Consider the following 10,134-nt stretch of genomic DNA (forward strand, 5'->3'; position numbering starts at 1 on the left):
GTGGATGCTAATTTTCAGCAAAGTGTAGGGAATGGAGGTGTCTTATCGGCCTTAAGACTTTTCTTGCTAAGGCGAAGTATGATAGTGGAGAACCTAATTCCTTTGTGTGCTGTGACAGGCTTTGCCTGATGTCCATAGTTAGACTTTTGCGTGTGGCTTCCTTTTGTAAAATACTGTTTTAGGTGGTATGTTGCATGATGCATTTTTCATTGTTGTAACAGAGGAGTCTTTTACAACTTTGTTTGTATGTGCGATACCATGTGACAATTGATGGGTAGTTCGGCCGAGGCTGAATCTCATCTTACTATGTTCGGAGATAGTTGGAATGCTTATTGTGATTTTGCAAATAGTTGACTGTGGCAAAAACCTAGAGTTTTATCGATTGATTTGAAATGAAATGTCATTTTAAATTTAGCAATGAGAATGTTGTAATTGATGATATATCGATGCAGATACTGTGAGGACAGGACTATGGAATCTTAGGTGGTTGTGCATAGTGTTGTAGTTGTGCATAATTGTTGTTGCATTAGTACGTGATTGAAACAGGTGAGATGTTTAGATTATCTCCAAGTGGGATGGTAGGATGCATTTGTATTGCGATATTAGGTAGGGTACCTGTATCCATTATTGAGCTAAGTATGTTGTATAGTGAGACAAGAACAGGTTGTTGCGAACTGAGATTTGGACTTGAGCTTGGTCTATGCGTACTTGTGGGTATGGTACGTGTAAAATTTCGGGACGAAATTTCTTTAAGGGGGGTAGAATGTGATGCCCCAGAAATTCGTATTTATTTTCCGAGGATTTTCCGGAATCTAAATTGTGATTTTTGGACGTTTCGTGGCTCGTGGATGGAGCGGAAGTGTTTCGGGCGAATAATTATTTGAAAAGTATGGTTTTAGGGGGTTGCCAAAGGTTGACTTTTTATACGTTGGGATTCTCCGAAAACTTCCTTCACGAAAGTTGTAGAGCGCGTCGTTACGAGTTCGTGGACATGCGGAACGCGTAAATCGGAGTTCGTATGAGGAAGTTATGACTATCGGAAGAAGTTTCCGTTTTAGTATATAAAGGGAAAATGAGATTTTTTTTCATTATTTCCTTTTCCGGAAACTTTTTAATTTTCTCTCTCTCTCTTCTCTCTCGTCCGCTCCCTCAGTATCGAAGAAAACCGCCTGACCCGACCCGAACCCGGCCGACCCGACCCGGCTTTTCCGGCCAACTGCGGCGGTCTCTGGCCGTGAAACTTGGTCAGCAGGGTCGTCTCCTCCGTCTGGTCGTCCCTCTGGTGTTCTCTTACGGCGATTCTCCATCTCGGTGGCAGTTCAAGGCGGTGCAGCCTTGTGTTTTCGGACCCGGCCGGAAAACACAACTCCGGCGACCTCATGACTTCAGGCCTCTAGGGTTGAGTTCAGAACAAGCTCGCTGATCGATCCATGGTGTTTGTTTTGATCGGTTGACGTGGAAATCGGTTCAACTCAGTTGGGATTACTGTTCACGGCTTGTGAGGTAGTTTTCGATCCCTTAAGCTTGTTTTCTGACTTCGAGCTAGTTATGAGAATTCACAAGCATGCTTAGATGAAGAACTTTGATGTTGGGAGTTTTGTGAAATAATGTGTTTTGGCTGGTGGCGGTGCACCACCGTCTGTGGTGGCGTTCCGGCGGTGTTCCGGCCACTTAAGGAACTGTTTTTGGTATTATATATGTTCTACTCGTTGATACGAGCGTTTCGATATATAATATGCAAATTTTGGAGTTCGTATGGAATTGTTATGATTTTTGCAATTTCATACCGATCGATTATTCTATCCGTGAGGATTTGAGCGTCCGATCGACTTGTGGTTTGGTCACATCGATCGTGGACGTATTCCAGAGACTTCGGGAGGTCTCGGATGTGGTTTTGCCTCGATTGGCGCCACTTTGGGGGATTTTAGTTCAAAACAGGGGTTTCGGACTTAAAATTGGTTATGAATCGTTACTGATTTGAGATCATTGGTGAATAGGTGCTTCTAGAAGGTGAATTGGACGAGTTGTTGGTGATAGTGTACTAGTTCGGTTCTGTATAGAAGACGCAGCGGGATTCTGAGGTGAGTAATCTCACGAAGTTCATATCACGAACGGGTTCACCATACTGTTTTGAGAGTTATTTAGTTAACTGCAAACTATAGATGGTATTAGTGGCACTTTTGAGTAGATGATTACGTGTGTATATATGTATATTATGGGATGTATGTATATACATACGTATTCATGTATTAGTAGATATATGTTTACGTGAAATATATATGTTTTGGGTGGTTTGTGGATTTATGAAAACAATATGCATGAAATGATGTTTTTTATTGTTTTGGGGTGTGGCTTTTGGAAAACAAATGATTTGTGGAAATGATTGATTTCGATTTGTTTTGAAAAGCGTTGAGATTTGAGAAAAGTGTTGAGATTTGGGTATGAAAACAATGGGCATGAATTGATGCTTTTTATTGTTTTGTGTTATGGCTTTTTCGGAAAACAATGATTATGGAAATGTTGATTTCGATTGTTTTCAAAAGCGTTGCGATTTGTGTAACATTTTGGGTCAGATGCGACTCCTTTAATGTTTTGCTCCAAGGGACATTGCGGCCCGAGGATCGAAGGTCTGAGACCTTGGGCAGAATACCAGGTGACCACGTCTTTGGCCGGACGAGTGGTTACGTTTTTCAGTTAGAGCTCTAATCTGTCTGCCATATAGGTAATTCATGGGGTAACGGGAATTGGTTATTTACAACTCATGACATTACGTATTTTTAGGGAACAAGGTGTGAGTTGCTTCCTTATTAATGGTTTTTAAGGGGACAAGGTGTGAGTTGTTTTCCTTATTAACGTTTTGATAGAAATCAAGGTGTGAGTTGCTTTCTATGGTACGATAATGGTACATTTGATAGAAAACAAGGTGTGAGTTGTTTTCTATGTTTTACTGATAGAAATCAAGGAGTGAGTTGTTTTCTATGTTTTACTGATAGAAATCAAGGAGTGAGTTGCTTTCTATGTTTTACTGATAGAAATCAAGGTGTGAGTTGCTTTCTATGGTACGCTTATGGTACAACTGATAGAATTCAAGGTGTGCGTTGTTTTCTATGTTTTATTGATAGAATTCAAGTGTGGGTTGTTTTCTATGTTTCGTTTTAAAAGGAAACAAGGTGTGAGTTGCTTTCTTTTATTTCGATTTGAAAGGAAATTAAAGTGTGAGTTATTCTCCTTTATTTCGTGTTTTAAGGAATCAAAGCGTGAGTTGTTTTCCTTATTTTTGGCGTGAGTTGTGTGTGGTTTGAGTTACTCATACGGGCTTGCAAAAGCTTACCGGGGTGTTGTGTGGCAACCCGGTGCACCATTCCATCGGTGTAGGGGTTAATCCTGCAGGTTAGGATAATCGAGGTTGAGGCAGCGAGCTAGCAGCTTTACGGTAGGAAGCCAATTTTGTGACTTTACCGTTATTTGGACTTCCGTTGTAGTGAGCTCTGAGGAGCATTACGTTTATCTTGTTGTTGACAATTTAATTCGTAAGCTTGTGTAATATATAACTCTTTGGAGTGAGTGTATATTAACTTTGAGGGTTCAGGGCATCAATAAGTGTGTAAGTTTAAGGGAAAAAGATTTCAGGTATTTTGTATTGATGACTGGACGTTCACGCATATATAATTATGGGGTTATATATATCGATTTTCGTGTGTGTAAAATCAGGGGCGTGACAACCAAATAGTTGACTTTTTGTTCGGGTTAGTTTTTGAGAAAATTTTCTCAAGTTAGTAAAAGACAATTGTTGCTTGGGAATGTCAACTTTGAATCAAGCAAGAAGAGTTGATCATATTTAAGTACTTTGTAGTTTGACGTTGATTGTTGGCATATTATGATCTGGAATCACGAAGAAGAGAGTGAAATGCTATGGTAGCAGTCTTTGTATAAGAATTTGAGCATGAACGAGTAAGTGGTATCTGAAGGTGATAGGAGCATTTTAATGCGACGTTTTACTTGCTTTTTCCTACATTTCTTGCGTCATTTCCTTAGTAAAACTCTGTTTAGGAAAGTTTCCATTCTTCGATTGGGAAAGTTCCTATTTGTAGAAAGTTTCTATTTTTGTAGTTTCTATTTATCATTTTTAGTAAGTTTCCATTTTCGGTAGTTTCTATTTTTCATTTTTAGAAAGTTTCCCATTTTCAGTTTAGGAAAGTTGCCATTTTTCATTTTAGGAAAGTTTCTATTTTTCTTATTAGTTTCTATTTTCAGGACCTCCGAGCTAAAAAGTGGAAATGAACTCATAAATGGAAAGAGGAACCTGCGAAAGTCAAGGGGAGCAAAAATGAGAAACAATGAGCCACAGAAATGAGCAGAAATGAAGAAAAGAAGTTTTCCTGGTCCAACCAGGAAACCCTGTCCAGAAAAGGAAAGCTTGCCAAGACAAGACTCTTGAGTCAACCAAGAGTGGAGATCGAATTAATGAAGTACATGGCATGAGGGAAGCTTCTTGAAGACTCTAGATGATGACATGGCATAAAGGTGACGCATGGAGGCCCATGAACTCTCAAGAATGAAGTGGATTTTCGGCAAATGGATCAAAGGCCCACAAAAGCCCATGCAATTAGGGTTTGTGACGCAATGAAGAAACCTTAGAGATGTTTGCCGTCCAAAGTCAAGAGAGAAACAAGGAAGTGGCGTCAAAAATCAGAAATACAAGGGAGATTTTCTAGGGAGATTTTCTAGGGCTATTTTTATGGAAATACATCAAAAGATAAACCCTAGGAAATCTTTTGCCGTCCAAGCCAAGAGGAAAAGAAGGATTTGCCGTGTGAACCAAGAAGAAACCCTAGAGAATTCGGCAAAGATATTATCTAGAGAATTTTAAGGAAAGAAAATATGTGTGGAGACCAAGAAAAGCTCAAAAGAAGTCTAGATACATTCCTAAATTCCCTAAAGAGTTTTGGCCGAATTTAAAAGCATAAATCAGAAAATATCTCTATATATTTCGGCAAGATTATTTAGGGAATTAATATTGGAATTTTGTGATTGGTTGGACCACCTCATAGGGCTTATGTGGCAAGCAAGCAATGGAGGAATTTATGTGGAGTTATCAAGCACATGCCGTGAGGTTTCTTAGGGTTTTACACGGCTTGGAGACCAAGAGGCCGTCCCCTATATAAGCTCTCTCTTTCTCAACGTCAAGGGGTCCCTTTTTCTTTACATTCTACACTTGAGAAAAAAATCAGAAAACTCTCTAGCTTAGCCGTGATCTTCTCCATCCTCTAGGGCAACCACGAAGTTCAAGCAAGGCCAAGGGAGAAGAAGACAAGCCGTGAGCATCATCCATCACCATCCTTGAGGATTGCTTTCGAAATTCAAGAGACCACATCATCAATTCATTCATCTCATCTTCATCCACGGTGTAATCCGATTCTCCTTGTAACCTTTGCTTTGTAATTCGTTGGTTTTGCCCTAGTTGACATATATGTTTGAATAATTGTTGAATTCTGGAATTTTTATGATTAATTGATATTTTCAGATTCATATATTGCGATTTATGGTTGCTTTTGTGTGAGTGTTTGATTAAATTTGCATGATAGAAATCTTTTGTATATTAATCTTGAATGGTTCGAAACTTTTAGGGTTTTTATATGAATGGTGCTACGAATTTGAGAACATGAATCAACTTTTTGATTTTGTGTTCTTAAATCAATAAGTAGTAAAGGTTTTGTGCAAAAACCGAATTTAATCAAAGAGGATTGCAATTAGGTGGACTTTTTCATACTAAGTTGCACACTTGAATTGATAGCCTTTCTAGGTGCTTATTGCGTTGAACATGTTGTGTTTGACTAGCTTTCTAGGGCTTGCATGCATGTTTGATAGGATTAGTCTTTGTGCTTTCACTTAGATTAATTAGCATTGAAAGTAAAAATATGGGAAATTGTTTGCTTTTAACGTTTCACATGATCAACTCCTCTTGCATGACTTTGATGAACAATGTTAGAACTTGAATCGATTTTAATCATATATTTCAGTTTTGATCTTTGTTCTCTCATCCCATTTGTATTTTTATGTTTGTGCATTTTAATTATTTTGTTAACTTAGTCTTTACTTTCGAAAAGAAAACCAAAAACAAAACCCCCCCTATTTTCGTAAATAATGTTTATAATTGTAATTACCTTTGTGAATATTGTACTTTGTTTAATTGTTTAATTGTTTGTTTGTCCTACATTGACAGGTGTACCCTCAATCCCCGGAATAGAACGATCCCTATTTACTTTATACTACTAATGACATTTCAGGGTTAAATTATGCGCTTGCTAAGGGCGCATCAGAAGGGTGTTTCCTTGTGACAGCCAAAGAAGCTACATGATTAGGAACTTATCGGTTTGATTGAGGATATTCTACGATACACTTGGCAACTGTGGGATCTTTACGTGAACGACATTTGACCAGAAATCTATGCACAAATAGGCAAAAAGAAAGTGTTGTTTTGTGGTAGCTAAGGAAACTACTTGTTTTGGACTTGTTGGTTAATAGTGACCATGTGGTGATGATTTAATAGCGGTTGGACTTCCCCATAAACGCGTGTACGGATTGAAAATGTATTAAGTGTGGGTCGATGTATTATCACAATGTTGTTGGTGAACGGGGTGGATCTTCACCATGCGACTTTTATGAAAAGGTTACGAATGCTACAATTCCAACCTACTGGTTCGTGATGTCGATACTTTGTGTTGTCTAAGCTATTAGTTGGCACAAATTTCTTGACGCTGAAATTCATGTACTTGCAAGTATACGGTGCTACGTTATTAGGCAAGACAAGTGTTTCGACTTTGGTGTTATTAATTTTGGGTTATAAGCATGTTTTTATTTGCTTGTGTTACAACAAGTTGTGTAGTTGGGATTGTCGGAGACTCTATTGGTTGTTAAAATAGTTGACTTGAGGTCATAAAAGAAAACTTAATCCATGGAAGAGTCGACAAGTTTCGAGATTTCGGCAGCATTGAATGAGGTCTTACTTCGATAAGTCTTTTGGGAACCATGAAAAAAATACTTCCTGCTTGTGGATTATGTCATTGCTTCAATATCTCATTTTCCTTGACTCGCGAGTCGATTTTTCGTTATGCGGTATTCAAGGTGTAATTCGTTCAAGTAATCGACTTCGATTTAACCTTGAACCATTATTCTCGAAATTCTACGATGTGTTTCTGCTCACATATCGAATCATTTACAAATTGCTTCGAACATAAGATTTTGAAGATTTTCTTCTTTAGTCGATAAGGACTTTCAGTGACGATCGAAAGTAAATCTATCTCCTGAGACACTGAATTCAACAGGAATGCTATGAGATTGGTGTGTTTACTGCGTGAATCTATAGCATTCCTGTTGATTGGTGTGTGGTAGAACCAATCTCTGAGAGTCTGAATTCAACTTTGAGATTTACACCAATCTCTGAGATATCAACGCTAAATCTATCTTCGTGAATGTTTACTGTGGATTAGTGTGTGCACCCATCTCTACTTCAACTGTATGAAATTTCGAGGATGAAATTTTTACAAGGAGGGGAGGTTGTGACATCCTGTACCTTAATTTATCCATTTACTAGTCATTTGGACGGTAAACGACAATTACTTTCACTTTTTACTTTCTTTCGATACTTTTAGTGGACCAAATAGTTGACTTTTTGTTCGGGTAAGTTTTTGAGAAAATTTTCTTTTCAAAAGTTGTAGAGAACACTAAACTGAGTCCGTGAACACATGGTACGCTTAAATCGAAGTTTGTATGTGAAAGTTATGATCAGAATACTAAAGTTACTATTCATAGTAATATTTCTATAAAAGGAGGAGTTACTGTGGTAATTTTTTGAAATGAAAACTTACCCCGAGCTTCTCTCTCTTCTCTCTCTCTCTCTCTCTCTCTCTCTCTCTCTCTCTCTCTCTCTCTCTCTCTCTCTTTCTCTCCCCCTGACCTAGTCACCCTCTTCTAGTGATATTTGCTCTATCCGGCGACAGATTTTGATGCCACAGGTACCATTGGAAAGTTCTCTTCCTCCTCTTCAATCCTATGGTGGTTTGGTAACTTGGTTTGGACTGTGGAAGGTGTAGCAAGGAGAAGAAGATCACTGCAACGTCATTTCTTTGGGTTTTGGTCAGAACTCGAGTTTCCGGCCACCTCCGGCAATGATTCTTGTTGGGTCTTTGAGCTCTTGGATCATATAACCATCCCTCAAAGTCTCTTGGTCCAATTTGAAGTGTGAAGCACGAATCGAAGGATTGAAGATCAAGGGTCTCAAATTTTCCCTCTTTGCTTTTGAGGTAAATTTCAGACTTTCGGCTTCAAATTGGACTTTGTTTTAGTTATGAAAGCTGTTGGGCTTGATGAGAGGAAGACTTTGGCATAGGTGTTGATACCGGTTCGGGGGTTGGCCCGTGGTGCGTGGGGGCCGATTTTGGCTTCCTAAATTTGCTAATTGCATTCCTTGTAGCTTGTTGAGCATGTTGATGTGTGTTTTGTAAAAATTGAAGAAGATTTAGTATTGATTGTGATAATCCGAAGTGTGCGGTTTCGATTTACAAGAATCCGACTGTCAGATTTCTCTCGATTCTACTCTAGAATGTTTAAATCGACGAATGGATTATAGTGTTGAGGTTTGGGTTGAATTTGAAAATAAATGGAGATGTTGGTTTACGAAGGGTTTTCAAGTTTCATTTTAGAATCGTATTTAATTGTCGAATTGTTGTATACGGAATATAATTTTGTACAAGATGAGGTACCGACCCATCACTCAACGAGGATCCATACACTTGTGTGCCATGTTAGCTGCATACTGTGAGTGGGCTTCTGTTTTAAATGATGATGCATGTATTTATTTCTCGAACTAATGCTTCACTTAATTATCATATTATTTGTCGAGCATATTAATTAGTTCGATTGGATTTTCCATCATGAATTTCGGATATGAGTTTGTTATGCTTGGATTTAGATTTATGATTTATGTTGATTTTCGAAGAATTATATTTCTGAGGTGATTTCCAGAATTAAACTTAATATTTTTATTAGTCGATTTTGAGATTTTTTAAGGGTTTTCGAAAATGGGATTTTTGAAGGAATTATATTTATAAATTTATTCTCGCTTATTTGTTGATAGATTTGAGAATAATCTTTTGGCGTGTGGGACACATCATTGATGTATTTGAATTATCATGAGATTCTCTGAGTACGGTTCGTGTTTTCTTTTGCGAGATTTGGGGAAGCTTTATGGATTTATGAATTTACTGGTTTTCGAATGTTTCCTTCACCATACTTGAGTTGCTTTATTTTTAGTTCTTCTCCTCACGTGAGTTGTAGTCAAGGCTCCTTCTCACTTACTTTGTGTTTGTGGGTCAAAGTCGAGGATAGAGCCTTGGAGGCTCCGACCCGAGCCTGGGAGGCTCTTTCGTTGTATAGTGATTTCTTCTTCCTCATACTCTACCGTTACTTGACTAGGGGGGTTAGTCTGATTTTATCTTAACCAGCAAGGCTGGTATGTTTTCACTAGATTCTTGGATTTAAAGATAAATATTTTATTAACGTTGCATGCATCAAGATTTTAGACGACGAACATGTGGAAAGTATTAAAGTTTTGCTTCATTTAAATTATCTTATTTATTTATTTTTGTCCACTCACGCTAACGTGTTTTTCAATACTTTCCCTTAGGCCATTCGGTTTCAAATGCCCACTTTGTAGGCTAAATTAGTTGAGGTCAGGCGTATATGGAGTTGAGGCATGGTTGTCACTACTTCCGCATTGTAGGATCTATCGATCCTTTACCCATTTTGTTTTATATTCTTGTGTATTACAATTGCTGTGATAACTTGTGGGATTAATATTGTTTCAGTTGAGACTTGTATAATGTGAAATGGGAGATGTTGTGATTTGGAGAGGAGGGTGACTCTAGGAGTTGAGGATGGTTTTTGATATTAGAAGTTTAAATGTTTTTCTACAGGTTTTGGGTAGTCCACTTTTAGGGAAAGTTCAGCCAAATTTTTGGTAGAATTTCTTCTAAAGTGAGCCCTGTAGGACCACTTGGAATTTTAGGGTGAAATCAGGGGCGGGTCCTGTCAACTAGGATGACACTTAGTGTTGATGGCGCCACCAACATGGCC

Source organism: Rosa chinensis, chromosome 3 (genome assembly GCF_002994745.2).
Source record: "Rosa chinensis cultivar Old Blush chromosome 3, RchiOBHm-V2, whole genome shotgun sequence".
In the NCBI taxonomy this organism is placed as follows: Eukaryota; Viridiplantae; Streptophyta; class Magnoliopsida; order Rosales; family Rosaceae; genus Rosa; species Rosa chinensis.